Source organism: Brienomyrus brachyistius, unplaced genomic scaffold, assembly GCF_023856365.1.
Source record: "Brienomyrus brachyistius isolate T26 unplaced genomic scaffold, BBRACH_0.4 scaffold163, whole genome shotgun sequence".
Lineage (NCBI taxonomy): Eukaryota > Metazoa > Chordata > Actinopteri > Osteoglossiformes > Mormyridae > Brienomyrus > Brienomyrus brachyistius.
Genome location: NW_026042438.1, coordinates 114680 through 131941, shown reverse-complemented (window position 1 = coordinate 131941; position 17262 = coordinate 114680). Strand labels below are relative to the sequence as shown.

General features: G+C 43.4%; 1 pseudogene; it reads left to right on the top strand.

Annotated features, from left to right (window-relative positions):
* LOC125728129 (intersectin-2-like) overlaps positions 1-15928 on the top strand; it is a 30410-nt pseudogene extending 14482 nt beyond the window's left edge.
* Positions 15929-17262: the final 1334 nt, after the last annotated feature.

Here is a 17262-nt window from a genome sequence, read left to right as displayed (position 1 = left end):
CCTTCTCATCAAATTCACTTTCTTTTACTTCTGCTTTAATATTATTATTATTATTATTATTTAAATTTTTTTCCTCATGTGTTGAAGCAGGTCCCACACACCTACCAGTCCAACAGCAAGTGCCCCCCTCTGTAATTTTTATATTCATGTTTTTAGTCTTTAAAATTGTTCTTGCTTATGATGCAAAGCAATTACAATGCCAGTGATAGATGCTGATGCCATATTTAAAGTATAAAGCATATCATTTAAACAGCTTTTTGGGAGAGCGTGAAGGTATGTAGAGTCATAGTCATTAACTATTTAAAACATATTTTTCTTTCAAAAATGGCTTTTTACCCTAAGTGCAATTGAGTATCCTAACTTTTTTTTGTTTGTTTGTTAAAACGTCTCTCACTGACAGTTATATCTGAATGTTACTGCGCAGATGGAAAATCTGGGATAATCTGTGCAGGCAACGGTGCGTTTACGCTTAGCTTGTAGTTCAGTTATGGGCTACGTACCGTTGGGTAATTGCATAAGTGTGTGTGCGTGTGTTCACAGTATGAATTCACATGTACACAGACACATGCTTTCCATTGGTAGGTTTTTTTTGCCAACCCCATGAGTGCAAACCTAACCCTAACCCTAACCCTAACCCTGCTAACCCTAACCCTAACCCTAATCCTCTCCCTCTACGAAATCCCATGGCTTTAGCTATAGTACTGTGCTCAGTGCTGGTCAACCCATTAGGTGACATAGGCAGCCACCTGGGGTGCCATCTTTTGGTGAGGCGCTGCCTTAGCCAGCCAATATCACTTTGTCGCAGACAGGGGGCCCTGGTGGTGTAGCTTGCCTACGGCGACACATGAGCTTCAACGATTACTGGCTGTTTACGTACTTCTTTAAGTACTGTGTTTTGCCTATGGGTATAGTGTGTAGAATATTCGTCATACATACCTAGACTAAGGGGAAACCTTTGTTGCCTTACATGTAGTTGTGTATTTTGAGGGTGTTATTTGTTATAATGTATGGAGTGGAAGGGTATTCAAGCAGGCAGTCATACACTGGTTGCAGCCTTCATCTTTTCCCTATGTGGGGGTCGGTGAGCCATTCGAGGGTCAAAGTTCTGGGTCCTTGCTTCACTGTTTGCTGTTTTTTCCGAACACTCGCGGCGGGCTTTGGTGGACTTTGGTTTGCCCTGTTAGTGCCCCGGTGCAGTGTCTGCCGCTTTCCCGCCTGAGGGGGTTTGGACCAGGATGCTGTGAGTTTTCAGCTGATCTGCCATAATACTGGAAATGTTTTAGAATATATTTTTTTTTGCTTTAAGTGACCTTAGGGAGGTAACGTCAATGTAAATGCCCCCCCCCCCCCCACCAAGATGGAGTGGTTAATTCAGGTAATTATATGCATAACCTTTAACGAAACAAGGCCTGCTGGTGTTTAACAGTACATGTTTTGCGGTTTCTGGGTTCTAACAAGTTTAAAAACTAGTTATAACTAAGATACATGTCTTTATTTAATAATAATTGATACTTTATTGAGCCCTATGGGGAAATTCTCTTTACGCCACCCCCAGTTTGCTTTCTGTAAGTGACAGCAAGCTGGCCGCAAAGGGTAGCCACCCATAGCAGCATCCAGGGAGCTGGGGGTTAAGGGCCTTGCTGAAGGACCCGCAGATGTACTGAGGCTGGGCGAAAAACGAGGCTTTAGCCCACTGAGCCTCACACTTTGCTTTTTCATGCAACTTAAAATGAAAATCTGCCTTGCAGTTAGATACCATTGATTATTTGGTTATTGATAAAATTCAGATGTTAGATGGGCTAATTCTTTTTTTGGTCACTAAGGTTTAGACTCTGAAGATTATCCTTCTGCATGGTGCCTGCTGACTATTTGGTCCATGCCAGTGTAACTATTAGCCAGAGGTAAATTCATGTGTTGACAATGTCCTTGGAACAAATGCTAAAGAATCGTATTACTCGGTTAAGGATAAAAATGGCAGATTTGGTGGTTTATAAAGTGTGGTCTTTTGCTCTCACATCAGGGTGAAACTCTCTGTGCCTCAGTGTTCAAGAAATCATCACTGCTGCGGCACTTTGTAGTAAAACTACAAGCATTTTGAATGTAACCTGGTTTGCCCAGATTTTACTCTTAGTTGTATTGACTTATTTTATTTTATATGAAAGTGCAGTTTAATGAAAAAAAAATGGATGACTGTGATATTGTGTGCTCAGTCTACAATATGTGTGATTACTTGCAGTAAGGCATAGAAATGTCTGAATAAGGTATTTAACAGCTGAAAAATATCCTCTACTTGGAAAACATTTTGCAAGCAATTAAAGGTTTGCTCTGTTTATGCAAATTTGCAATCTGTTTATGCTGCTGGCAAGAGAGATGCATTTTGAATGAATCCCTTGCATTAATTGTTAAACAGTCTATGCAGTTTGAGGTTTCATTTGGCCCCACTGGGAATTTACCCACAGTGCATTGGCAGTAGTCAAGTCAGTTTGTCTGTGTTAAAGTTCCCAAGCTGTGTTACTTTGAAAATGTGCCTCAAATTATACATATGTACATTTATCGTGAAAATAAAGGATTTGCTTAAAAAGCACCTGCTTTTTTTTGGCAAGTCATTGTCTTACACAAGGATGGTGTGAGGTTTGGTTATTAGCGTCTAATATATATATATATCCAGGACCAGGTTATTCAAGAAGCTAAGCACTAGGATGGTTACAGTCCCAGGCAAAATGGGTTCGAGAGAGGAAACCTGGCTGCGGTTTTTAAGGCTTGGGGATGAGGCTCATGCAAAAAGGCGTATTGAAAGTTACCCAATGGAGTTTCAGCGTCTGCGCGCATCTGAATTTTCAGCAAAAGGTAAGACGGACGGGAGGGTTGTTCTCGCGCAGTGACTTAGCGACAGCTCCGGGTAGCGGCTTCTCAAGCCAGTGGTTTAGCCACATGTTTGGGGCCACGCAAGACAGCTGCTGACCGCGGCTGCCCCCCCCCCCCACTCCCACCCCCACCCCCGTCATCCCCGACCCTGCAGGGTGTGCTGACCTGACCAGCCTGGACACCATGAGTCCGCAGGAGAGGAAGCGACAGGGTTACATCCACGAGCTCATTGAGACGGAGGAGCGATACATGGCTGACCTTCAGCTGGTCCTGGAGGTATGATCTGCAGTGGGGCCCCCGTGAGGTCTTTGCACTTCAGTCTGCTTTAAGCATTTGCAGTTTTGAGTTTTTATATTCTTGTCATGGATCTCATGTATAGGGCTTTGAGTGTAGGTTTTTGTGCCAGAACATGTTTAACTTATTTTCCCTAACATTTTGTTATCCCTCTTAACCTTTACTAACCCTTTCCAACTTTGCCCGTCTCTCATTTTTTTTTCTCCAGGTGTTTTACAAGCCCATGTCTGAGTCGGGACGCCTGACAGATGTTGAAATGGCCATGATCTTCGTCAACTGGAAGGACCTGATTATGTCCAACACCAAACTTCACAAGTGTGTCTTTCCACAAGCTTGTTTCTTCTTGGTAGCTGAAATTCTTGGGAATGAAACGTGATCCGATGCTGCCACCTTGCTCTAGGAATACGAACTGCGAGTATCGTGTCCCACAACAGCAAATGTCATAGGCAGAGTGAAGTCCCAGAAATAGAGAAGTGCCAGGAAAAGGAATTATCTATGCAGTCGATGGATAATAACAAAACAGGCTGCACAGTTTTTGCACTTAAAGATCATGGAAACTGGAATGTTTGTTGAGAATGGCACTGGCCAGCATTCTGTTTTTGAAACTCACCTGAACTTTTACGAAGAAATTGCTTGGTACTGGACTTGGCGGCCTTTGCGGTTTTGGTGATTGTGTTTGTGAATGGCAGGGCACTGAGGGTGAGGAAGAAAACGGGTGGCGAGAAGATGCCGGTGCAGATGATTGGGGACATCCTGGCCTCGGAGCTCTCGCACATGCAGGCCTACATCCGCTTCTGCAGCTGCCAGCTTAACGGTGCAGCCCTGCTGCAACAAAAGACTGACAAGGAACCCGAGTTCAAGGACTTCCTCAAGGTGAGGAATGGTGGGCAGCAGCCCTGGAACAAATGGGAGGGGTAGATAGTTCATTGTTAAAGGCTGTTCCAGAGCGATCGGTAAGCGGGAGAATTGCAGCCGTCCAAATGTCCTCAGTGAAAAAGCGGTAGCGGGTTAAATGGATGTTGAACTGTTCTTTGTAATTCATTTCAGAAGAAAATAAAGATATCTTGCGGGCCAATACTATGTTCTATGAGACCTCTGGACTCAACTCTTCTAAAGCACCTAGACTGAAATTTAGAGTGGTGCTTTAGATAAGGACGTAGGCTAGGGTTTCTGACTCCTAAGTGTGTGTGTGTCTCTCTCTCAGAAAATCGCTACAGATCACCGGTGTAAAGGTATGCCACTGTCCAGCTTCCTGCTGAAGCCTATGCAGAGAATCACCCGCTATCCACTCATCATAAAGAACGTAAGTCCTGCACATTGTCACCCGTGGTCCCTCCTTCAGTGTGCGATGTGGGAGGCATGACGAATTAGCCTCATCCAATTTGCCTTGGATTTAGCTCAATTTGGGTTGCTGCTACGTATGACTTTGCCCTGCCAAAGATGCAGTTCGTGTCAATTCCTTTGGGGACCAAATGATAATGGTTGTGACCATCATCATGGTCAGCAAATACAAGAAAGAATGTGCTGTTTTGCTGGAGTTAAATACCAATGAAATGCAAAAACTTCAGGCAGAAGAGTGAGTGTTGGGGAAAGCGCCCAGCGTTTCCACCCCAACTCCACATTTACGAGACACACACAGGTTACAGTTTTACTTGCAAGGGTACCCACACTCTCTGCAATGCAAACTACAGCAGAATGTGTTACAAAGGGTGGTTCCCCTTGGCTTCTTTATTTATAGTCAATGGGGGGCGCAAGAGAGGGAAGTGAGATTCTTATCTAAGTAGGCAGCTGTTAACCACCTACTTAGAGTACAATAGCTAAGAGTATGTGGCTAGAAGATAAGAAATAACGTATACATATATATTTACACTCATTGCTGATCATACAGAAATGATTAACAACTGTTTCTTCAACCTAACAGTCCCTCCTGTTTATCATGACAGTATGATCAGAAGCATCAACATTGTAGAAGTTGCAAAAGCACTTTAGGTACAACCTTCATTTAGACCACATTGTCATTATCCTGGAAAACATTTAATTCCGTTTCTTCAGGTCCGAGCCCTGCACGGGTGCTTTCGGCTCGGCCGTCATTATGAATTATATGTCTTCTTCATCGCCATCGCTGGAAACAGGCTCTGTCTCTATAGTTTGGGTAAGGGAGAGAAACATTGTACTGCGTGTCCGAAAAGCAGCATTAAGAGCTTGATTAATAAACATTTTCAAACATGGTATAACAGTAATAAAACAACAGAAAAATAAAATGAAAAACAAAAGAAGAGGTAGGCATGTTTTCATCAGTATTGACCACCATGTTCCTGTAATAAACCAGTCTAACCAGGATGAGGAGGACTGCGGTCGACTGTCCATGGTCATCACTTTTTGTAAGTTTCGGAGGCGGTCTAAGGCAGATGTCATATTGGGTGAGTGCACATTGTCAGGAATGTAAGTGCAGCACGTTTGGTTCAGGAGGACACATACTCCTCCTTGTGCGGCTGTCAGTAGGTCTAATGCCATACGATTCTGGATTACCATCTGTCTGGTTATGTCTAATTGTTCATTTTGTTTTTGGTTAATCAGTATCGAATCATTCATAAATAGACCTAGTCTATAATTTAGAGTTTCTACGCGTAGCATGAGTTTTCCAATTCCTAGCCCAGGGAACAGGGCCAGCATAACTTTACTGCCTGTTCCCCACAATTTATGTTCAGCGGGCACGTCGGTTCCCCACACACTATCATGGGGTTGTATTGATATCGAACGCCTTCTCCTGCTTCTGAAGAAAGTTTTACTTTCCTGTGCTATCAGGAAGGTGTGATCTGAAACAAAAATAAGAGCGCACACTCCAAACCAGTTCGGTGGTAAGACAAAGTATGCACGAGGTCCACACAACCATGCTACTCCGTCCACCCAATATGTTCCATTACTGGGGCGAAGCATCGAAATTGGAGATCCATACATGCTGTCTACATATGTTAGGTTACAGTTCGTGGTGTTTCCTCCTATCCATCGCGTACCATTATCTTGCTTAAAACAAATGGCATGCTGATATGTCAGTGGGTCTCGGTCCATCAAGACAGAAAAAGGAAGTGAGACATTAGTTTTAGCAACAGCGAAGTCTACCCAGAAATCCTGTATACAGGTACCATTTTGAAACCCAACGTCATCTGGGTAGTTTCCTGTAGCCTCCTGATACTTAATTCGGACCACTGTCATTCTATTAGTCCCAGGTATAGTTATGTTCACATCTTCCCCTGCTAGCGAAAATATAAGGGAAAGACGGCTCTGGTATCCTATTCCTGCGAAAGAAGCAGCGCACTTGGCTTGGGATATGTTCATAGCTTTACCATACACCGTAGGTCCTTCACTATGAGTGGGCATTACTGAACAAACATAGCAATTTGTCACATTTTTCGCTGTTACAGTATCATGTACATATCGGTACCAGTAGTTTTGCATAAATGGATGTGAGTGGTCAGCGGGCAACGGGCGTAGATGGAAGTCATCATGGGTCCATCGCCGTAGGTGCTGTAATGGAGCTGGTGAGAGCCAGGACAACCATACAAGTCCTACAACAAGAATGACCCCTAGAGTCACTTTACCACATCCCCACCCTATCAGGGCCATCCTAAATAGAGTGCAGCTCAGTTGTTTTCTTCACCGGGTTGAGACAACAGCACCCTATTGGTTACTGTGCCTTTGTAGCGGACTTCCACTGCTACTCTGTTGCTGAGGCCTCTGATAAGGGCTTGATGGGTTTACAGTGACTTTTGTGTATCCAGGAAGGTCGTTCTGCGATCTTTACTGCTGTTGGTGTTGTGAGGAGGACTTGATAAGGACCGTCCCACCGAGGTGTGCTCCAATCTTTCCGCAACAGGACCTTGACCAGGACCCAATCTCCCGGCTGCAAGTTATCCTGTTGAGTAGAAACAGAATTTACCGGCAGACTACTGGGGCTATGTTTTTGTTGTGATGTTAGTAGTTTACGCATCCAATCAGCCAGCGTATTTTCTCGGTCTGCTTTTTCTATGTCATTCATTTCAGTTGCTAGGGGAAATGGTCTACCATACACTATTTCAAAAGGTGTTAATCCTGCAGGAGTGGGAGTTATTCTCATCCATAATTTTACTAGAGACAAACATTCTGGCCACGGCCTTTTTGTCTCTTCCATTGTCTTTTTTAGCCTTGTTTTAATAGTGCCGTTGGTCCTTTCCACTAAGCCTGCGCTCTGGGGGTGATACGCACAATGATTCTTAAGCGTAAAACCTAATGCTTGTGAGCAAAGGGACATAGTCTGATTTACAAAATGAGTCCCATTGTCTGATCTTATAATATGAGGTATGCCATAGGTAGGGAAATAATGGCTTACCAAACATTTTGCAACGGTCATTGCATCACAATGCTTTACAGGGTATATTTCTACCCACTTAGAAAAGGTGTCTATAATAACTAGACAGTATTTCTTTCCTTGTGACCAAGATAATTCAATAAAATCCATATGTACAACTTGAAACGGATACTCAGCTGTGGGGAACTGGCCACGTTTTGGTCTGATGTTTCCTTGTGCATTGTGTTTACAACAAATTAAGCATGTCCTACAAAATTGTTTTGCATAATCAGAAAAATTTATAGCATAGAAATATTGTTGTATGATATGTACCATCCCTCCTGTTGAGACATGAGTATTTCCATGGCTCACCAAAGCAGCTGTTTTGTATAAATTTTTTGGTAGGATGGGCTTGTCATTCATATAGTAAACTTTCTCTCGTTGTATTGCTCCTCTTTTGATCCAACTTTGTACTTCTATTTTAGGAGCATGAATCTGTGCATCACATAGCACATCGCTATCTATAAAAAGAATGTCTGCCACTGATAAGGTAGGTTGTTTCAGTGCCGCTTCTTTGGCGGTTTTATCTGCAAAACTATTTCCTGCGGTTTCTGCAGAGTCATCAGTCTGGTGTGCTTTGCATTTGCACAGTGCAAAGTGAGTCGGTAAATGCACAACGTCTAATAATCTAAGTAGCAAATTCGTATGAGTAAGAGATGTGCCCTGTGATGTTCTAAAACCTCTATTTTTCCAGACTCTTGCATGGTGATGGACAGCTGCAAACACATATTGACTATCAGTGTAGATAGTAAGTGACTTGTTCTTGAACAGTTCACATGCCCTGATCACAGCATAAAGTTCAGCCGCTTGTGCTGAACAAGTAGAAGGGAGTGCATTGGCTTCTAACACTTCAGTAGATGTAACTACAGCATACCCAACTTTATTTTTTTCCATATCATTTTTTGATGCTGAGCCATCTACATAAACAACTTCTGATCCTGGTATAAAAGTTTGCAGAATATCTGCTCTTGGTTTTGTTTGTTCTTCTATTGTTGCTTTGCAAGAATGTGGCTCCCCATCCTCTGCGGTAGGGAGAAGCGTACTAGGGTTCAATAGGCCACACCGCTGAAGTTCAATGTTACGTTGTGAGAGCAAAAGTGACACTAAGGTAAGATGTCTTGTATGTGTTAAGAATGGAAGCGGTGTCTGCAACAAGATTAGAGACACAGAATGAGGAACTTTAAGTATGAGGGGGTGACAAAGTACCAATTCTGCTGATACCTTTACTGCTTCTGCAGCAGCTGCACAGGCCTGTAAACACTGTGGAAAGCCAGCTGCTACTGCATCTAATCGTTTTGAATAGAATGCTAACGGTCTCTCTTTTGCTCCGAATGGCTGTGTTAATACTGCTTTCATATAACCTTGATTAGCATCTACACATAGGGTGAATGGTTGTTGATAATCTGGTAGAGCAAGGGTCACATTGGTTTGCAACATTCTTTTTAAATTTGTAAAAGCATTTTCTCCGTCCTCAGTCCATTGTATTTTGTCCTTTAGAGTCATCTCCTTCCCGTATATTAAATTTTGCAAAGGTTGAACTAGAAAAGCATAATCTGGTAACCATTCTCTACAATAATTGCATCTGTTGTTTAGTCTGTGGTTTAGGTGCTTCCTGTATAGCTTGTTTCCTTATCTCTAGCAGCGAGCGACCTTTTTGTGAAAGGTTATGCCCTAAATAGACAACTGTCTTTTTGCAGTACTGCAACTTCTGTTTAGAAGCTTTATGTCCAGTATTGTATAAATGCTGAAGCACAGTTAGGGTAGTTTCTTTGCAATGTTGTTCTGAATCTGCTGCTATTAAGATATCATCCACGTATAGTAATACCTGACTATGTGATGGTATTTCACAGGTACTCATAGAGTATCTAAGGGCCATGGTATATACATGTGGGCTTTCAGAAAATCCCTGAGGGAGTCTAGTATATGTATATTTTTTCCCTTTATAGGTAAATCCAAATAAATGTTGAGAATCAGGGTGCAATGGTACTGAGAAAAATGCATTACTAAGATCCACTACTGAGAAGTAGCTTTTATCAGGAGTCAATGAGTTGAGCAATAAGTGTGGGTTAGGCACGTCTGGTGCTGCATGTTGCACTATGTTATTAACAGGTCTTAAATCCTGCACCATGCGCCATTTCCCTGTATGTCCCTTCTGGACTGGAAAGATAGGAGTGTTGCAAGTGGCTTCAGGAGCCTCTCGCAATATTCCTGATGCTAACATGTCTTGCACTACAGGGGCTATACCTTTCTCTGCTTCAGGTTTTAATGGGTATTGCCGGACGGTGTTCTGATTTCACAGTTACTTTGTAAGGTGGGAATCCCTTTACCAGCCCTACATCAGTGGGGGAGGACGACCACAACCCTTCTGGAAGGCGATCTAGATCTGGACATGATCCCTCCTCCAGGGTTGAAAAAATTTGTCAGGTTGGGTCCTTTAAGTGTGTGGTGGGAGTGGTTTGAACTCTCCATCCCAAAGGAAACCGCCACACATTGTGTTTCTCATCATAGCTCCAACAGGAGCCAGATACGGGTTGGTAGTCATTGTAACTGTGCATAGAATCTCGTAAGAACATCTCTACATCTCTCCACTGCATCTGGGGTGGTTTTGAAAGAGATACGTGTGGTGTTCTCTCTCTAAATACAGCTTGTTGCTTGTTAGATAAAATGACTGAGGCTGCTGAAAACCCAGTGGTGGGGTTAACATACATATATTATACAAGTGTCTTGGAGGGCATGAAACGTTTTGTCATAGACATAATCTGGTCCAAGGGTGTCTTTGTACCACATAGTGACGTGTAAGGCATCGTCAGGCATGAACTGGGCCTGTCTAGGGGACTGCTTTTCTCTAGTTTTCCGCAATAATTCTCGTGTCTGTGCAGTTCCCCCTAGGTCCAGAGACCAGTAATATTGTGGTGTTGTGGTTCCTTGCACAACATAAGCTTCCTCATTTACGATTGCTTTCATGCCAGTGGCTGTGGCAACCACGCTAATGCCCATTTGTACCATAAGGTCTCGACCTAACAAGTTAACAGGACAAGAAGGGCTTATTAACACCTGTGCTTGACATTCAAGTCCAGTTTCCTTATCTTTTACTGCAACTGGGTTTGTTAACTGATGTCTGTCTGTCTGACCTCCTGCCGTTTTTATATTTATGACTGATGAAGAATATGTGACTCCGGGAGGACTGGAGGTTAGGACAGTCCTACATGCTCCAGTGTCACACAGACATTCATATACTTTGCCGTTTATGACTAACTTCCGACTTGGCAAGGTTTCCCACTGCCTTTCTGCTAATAACTGACACACTGCTTGTAAATCTATTTCCTTATCTAAAAGGTCTTGTAAAGTGACCTCCGTTTCCTTTCTTAAAATCACCTCTGTTTTGCCTCGGATGGTGTCGGTAACAGGGGCCTCCGAGGGGCCCTACTCTACAATTCCTAGCTAAGTGTCCAGGTTTCCTGCATGTCCAGCAAATGTTATCTTGCTGAGACGAATTCCTGTAATTGTTTCTGAAAACACCTCTCCCCCTTCCTCGGCCTCTTGACCTTCCTCTGAATCCTCCCCTCCCCGGAGGATTCATTTGCACTAACGCTACTACATCTGAGGCGCTGAATATTGTGTCTGTCTTTTCCTGTTTCTGCGCTCTCTGCGCGTGTTGGGCATATTCTAGTGCTTGTTGGACTGAACCAGTATTCTGATGTACCCAATGTTTGTCAAGATATTTTCGCAATTCGGGCTTTAGGCCTGCGACAAAAGCTCGTTTTAGCTGTTGTTGGTACACTCCTACTGCCTCTTCATCAAATGGGATCCCTGAGTTTCCTCTAAATACAACTCTCATTCTATCCATAAAATCCTCAGGTTCCTCTCCATCTTTTTGTTTACATTGCGCTATTCTGCCATAATCTGCTCGTCTCATAAACACTATCTCTATCCTTCCATGTAATTGTTGCATACTCTGTTTTCTACGTACATCTCTTAACTTACTTTGTTCCAACCATGCATCAGAAAAAACATATTCTTTTTTTCTGTCTTTACCTTCTTTCTTATTGGTAGTCTGTAACATCTCCAGTTTTAAGTTTAGCTTTTATACAAAAGTCTGTGAGCTTTTATATATATCTGGAGTGTGGAGTTTTCCTTCAAACCCATGTTTTTTCCTCCATCTACTTATTTGTCCTGATCCTGGCTTATATCCTTCCATAAACTTCTCATCTCCCTCTAGTTCCATTTGTTTACTTTGATTCTTCCCCATTGTTACCTTTTAATGGATACACTACAAAAAATAAAAAATCCTAAAAGCAAGTATCTGGCATGAGACCTCAGGAGGACACTAACACGGCCTTCTACTGCTCCCTATTAGAGCAGCGGTGTTAGTTTTCAGGGATGAAACCCGTCCTTGATCCTTCAGTCACCAGTATGTTGTTGCTTTTAGGGTGGATCGTGTAGGTTAATCTAAAACCTATAAAAACACATCCACATACATCAATATATATATTTCCAACAACGCCTACTTTCTCTCCCGGTTAATTTCGGCTAACCTCAACCACATGCATGTCTTGGCCACCTACTTATTTAGGTGCCGTATCTCTCACTTGGCCACCTACTCACTTAGGTGCCGTATCTCTCACCTGTATAGTGTGCTCTCTGATCCGTCACCGAGGTCCTTCAGACATCACCAGACGTCGAGCGCAGTTCTAACCACCGGCCTGATGACGAATTCACATCACAGGTCTTTCTTGCACCCGACTTCGAGTGGCTGTCGACAGACTTCGGTGTCGCTTCTCTCGGCGTACTGGAGACGTCTTCGGGGTTCCTCGGATCCGGCTCGAAGGACCAAATTCTATGTTGGGGAAAGCGCCCGGCGTTTCCACCCCAACTCCACATTTACGAGACACACACAGGTTACAGTTTTACTTGCAAGGGTACCCACACTCTCTGCAATGCAAACTACAGCAGAATGTGTTACAAAGGGTGGTTCCCCTTGGCTTCTTTATTTATAGTCAATGGGGGGCGCAAGAGAGGGAAGTGAGATTCTTATCTAAGTAGGCAGCTGTTAACCACCTACTTAGAGTACAATAGCTAAGAGTATGTGGCTAGAAGATAAGAAATAACGTATACATATATATTTACACTCATTGCTGATCATACAGAAATGATTAACAACTGTTTCTTCAACCTAACAGTGAGTATGGGTATTGTGAAATGTTGGATGTCAACTGTTACAAAACGTGCTGCACCAGTTTATTTATGGATGGATGGATGGATGGATGGATCTGATTAACATCAAACCGCCAGTAACTTCACTCTACCCTGAACTCCACAGTCCTTGTCCAAAGACAGAGTTCATTCTTAGGCAGGTCCCAGACCTATTTCCAAATCTCCTGCTCCCCAGATTCTCGAGAACACTCCAGAGAATCACTTGGACCATGGACACTTGCGGGAGGCTCTGGACAGGGCCGAGGAGCTCTGTCTGCAGGTCAACGAGGGGGTCCGGGAGAAGGAGAACTCCGACAGGTTAGAGTGGATTCAGAGCCATGTCCAGTGTGAAGGCATCACTGAGGTGAGCACATCTAATGCAACTATATCACGAAGCTCTTGTCTATAGCCTGGGTTTTATATAATCTACAATATTCCCTCCTGAAGTTCTTAACAAATGTTTGTTTACATGCACAGCCTCTAACAAAGTCGTCTACAGAGTTAATCCTACTACAAGTTAGGGTCTGGATTTTTGCAGCTTTCCTACAGTTTACTGGACACTTCCAATTGTTCCATTTCCCTACAGAACTTGATATTCAACTCCTTGACCAACTGCCTGGGTCCCCGAAAGCTGCTACACAGCGGCAAGGTCTATAAAACTAAGAGCAACAAGGAGTTATACACCTTCCTCTTCAATGACTTCCTGCTGCTCACCCAAGCAGTGAAGCAGTTCACCTCATCAGGGACGGATAAGCTCTTCAGTCCCAAGTGCAACATGCAGTTCAAGATGTACAAGAACGTGAGACTCTTTTTCATGCTGGGGAGTAATGGAGGGGGCTAGCAATACCAGACAGTTACATTTACGGCACAAAATCATACATTGCGTTTTAAATGAACTTTTCATATCCATACAATTCGGAGTAGAACTTTCTAGAAAGAGGTGCCATTTCCTTAGTTGTATGTTTAGCCCATTTTTACGGGCTTTCTCTACTGTGTGTACTTCCAATTTAATGCGAGTCTATGACCCGATTTTGGTCTTCTATCCAACCAGCCCGTGTTTCTAAATGAAGTTCTGGTGAAGATGCCCTCCGATCCGTCTAGCGATGAGCCAATCTTCCACATCTCCCACATCGACCGTGTTTATACTCTCAGGACAGAGAACATCAATGAGTGGGGAAGGAAGGGAGTTAGAGAAGAGACTAAGGAGAATTGAACAAGGAAGCTGTGGCTTCAGTCCACAAGGAGGCTCCCTCGGTGTCCTGTTCTGGTAACAAATCAGGTGTTTCTTCTTATTTAATCAATCAGGACTGCCTGGGCGCAGAAAATCAAAGCTGCTTCAGAACATTTCATAGAGACTGAGAAGAAGAAGCGAGAGAAAGCTTACCAAGGTGAACTATTTTATTTGCATTTAATCCTTTTCAGTGTCTTAGCATAACCCTTCAGTCCAGTTTGATTATGTAATGGTTTTATTCATCTGTCTACAAAATTGCTTGTCCTTTTCCTATTTAATTTAGTTATATGTATGTGTGTGTGTGTATATTTATGTATCTGTAATATAAAATCCTCTAAGTCACCAGTATATATTCATTACCCTATTCAGTGTTTCAGAACCCTGACCCCATGTTTTAGTCCATGTTGGACGTTTCACAGCCAGAACCTACAAACCCCATGAGCAAGAATTTGTTTCTTCCAACCAGTTGAGCATAGAGAGTCAGTCAAAGGCTACTCAACTGGTTTGTAAAAACAAAATCTTGGTCTGAGTTTGTAGCTGAGCACTGGTTTTTCCTGAATTTGAGTTTCCCTCTTTTACACAGCCTGTCCTTCCAGTGAACACATCCGTTGCAGTTTAAGAACCTACTACTTTCCCTTTTGGTTGCTGTACAGTCTATTTATGCAGACCTTCATTACTGAACCCTTGATAACCCTATCATAGACTGCAGTGCCCCATTAACTACAGTTTTTTTTTCCAGTTGCTGTATCTTATTTCTGCCAATTCCTTGGGAGTTCCTTGCATCTTAACTTCTTTATTATGAATCTTATTTATTGTTCCTTGGTCTTTCGACTCATGCATCACTTGCTGTATGCATTTCCAGCTCGTTCCCTGAAAACCAGTGGCATTGGCCGCCTGCTGGTCACTATTTTGGAGGCCACAGAGCTCAAGCCCTGCAAGCCCAATGGTGAGGGTCAAAGGTCAAGTCCTATCTCCCGAAACTCCAGCCGCTAACCCCCTAATGCCTTGTACCTCATGTATGGCTTGATGGTTGGGTTTAATGGTTTTTTTTGATGGCCTACACCCTCCAGGAAAGAGTAATCCATATTGCGAGGTGACCATGGGGGCACAGTGTTTCACCTCCCGGACAATAAATGACACAATCAACCCCAAGTGGAACTTCAACTGTCAGTTCTTCATTAAGGACCTGTACCAGGATGTTCTATGTGTCACCATCTTCAAGAGGGACCAGTTCTCTCCCGATGGTTAGTCCTTTCTTCAGATGTTTATTTCTCCTCTTTTTACACGTTGACACTTCCTGAAATTCGTCTTGGGAACAGTTCTGATGTTAAATGTGCTGATGTTAAATTTCCCTTAGAAAAATTTGGGTGTCATATTTGAAGTTTCGTCTTGTTTTTTTTTTTTTTTAATTTAACTTTTAATTTATTTTTAATTTATTTATTTATTACACGTCATTTTAAGTTTCTCCATGGGGTATCACTGTGGTTTCATGCTTCAGGGTTCTGGTTCCATATCCTCCCCCTGGTTCTGTGTGTGTGAGTTTGAACATTCTCTTTGTATTTGTACGGGTTACTCCTACAGCCCAAGAACACATACAGATGAACTACGTTCTCTACTTTATGCCCTGGTATATTCTGCAGTCTCACTGCAACCCTTCTACTAGATAATTTCTTTTGTGTTTGACCGTTTATTTCTTTCCCCCCCCTATTGCTTAATTTCTTTCATTGTGCCACAATGGCCTGTGTTCTATTACTAGCGTTTGATGGTGGCCGCTTTCATCATGGCTGCTTGTATCATTGTTAGACTTCCTGGGCCGCACTGAAGTTCCTGTGGCCACCATCAAGAAGGAGCTGGAAAACAAGGGAGCAGCGACAAGGCGCCTGCTGCTGCACGAGGTGCCGACAGGCGAGGTGTGGGTGCGCCTGGACCTGCAGCTGTTCGACCAAAAATCTCTCAAATGAGGCGACGCGGATTGGTGCCATGCCATACGCCCCCCGCCCCGCCCCCGCCTCCACCCCGCTTCCCAAGACAAACGGACAGAGCTGAGGCTTCCTGACGAGATGCTCATTCCGATCCCCGGAACCAGCGGCAAGCATCAGCAGAGCAGGTTCTAGGCTGATGCCACGGGCAGTCCGGCTCCAGCACAGACAGGGTTCTGCCATGTTCACCTCGCCAGGTGGCGTCTGTGAGCTGAGAGCTGTATGCCAGTGCTGCTGGAGACCGTCTGGACTCCTGAGTACTTCTGATAATGTGGACGTTTGACACAAATGCAAAATATAGGAAAGCCCTTTTGGGACTGATTATTGTTTACCACTGGATATGGTAATATCTCAGGTTTTTGTTTTTCCTGTCAGTTGTTTATAAAACCAAAAATATATTATGTCAATATCTTATCTTATTTTAATTATACAAATTCGGTACCTGTGAGACAAACCAACTTTACCAAGGAACAAATTTTTTTTTTTTTTTTAAAGAAAAATCTTCCCTCACTGAAAGCAAGATGGATGTATGCAGTGTATGTTGTACTGAATACTAACACAGGACTTTGGTAAAACTAAGTTTATTACAAGAATCACACTACCCTGTAACTGTCAATAGGTCGTTTTTTTGTTTCCCCTAACATTATTTAGTGTCAGCAAACCACAGCACATACAAATGTTTGGAAACATATTGTCACTCCTAGATACATCACATTTTACTACTAAAGACGTTATGTTGCTTCATGTGGATTTAACTAACAGTTCCTTAATTGCTTATGCATTCATTCCACTGTTAAAATATTGTTATATGATTTTAACATTTCCACTCAGAAAATCTTAATTCATAAAGGTATGAATGGAAACTAAAACAGGTAATTCTGAACCTTATATGTAAGACACACATCAGGTCAGGGTCAGGGTGCTGCTTTGTCAGGGTGCTGGTTTGTCAGGCTGGTGGTTTGTCAGGCTGGTGGTTTGTCAGGGTGCTGGTTTGTCAGGCTGCTGGTTTGTCAGGCTGCTGGTTTGTCAGGCTGCTGGTTTGTCAGGGTCAGGCTGCTGGTTTGTCAGGGTCAGGCTGCTGGTTTGTCAGGGTCAGGCTGCTGGTTTGTCAGGGTCAGGCTGCTGGTTTGTCAGGGTCAGGCTGCTGCTGGTTTGTCAGGGTCAGGCTGCTGCTGGTTTGTCAGGGTCAGGCTGCTGCTGGTTTGTCAGGCTGCTGCTGGTTTGTCAGGCTGCTGCTGGTTTGTCAGGCTGCTGCTGGTTTGTCAGGCTGCTGCTGGTTTGTCAGGCTGCTGCTGGTTTGTCAGGCTGCTGCTGGT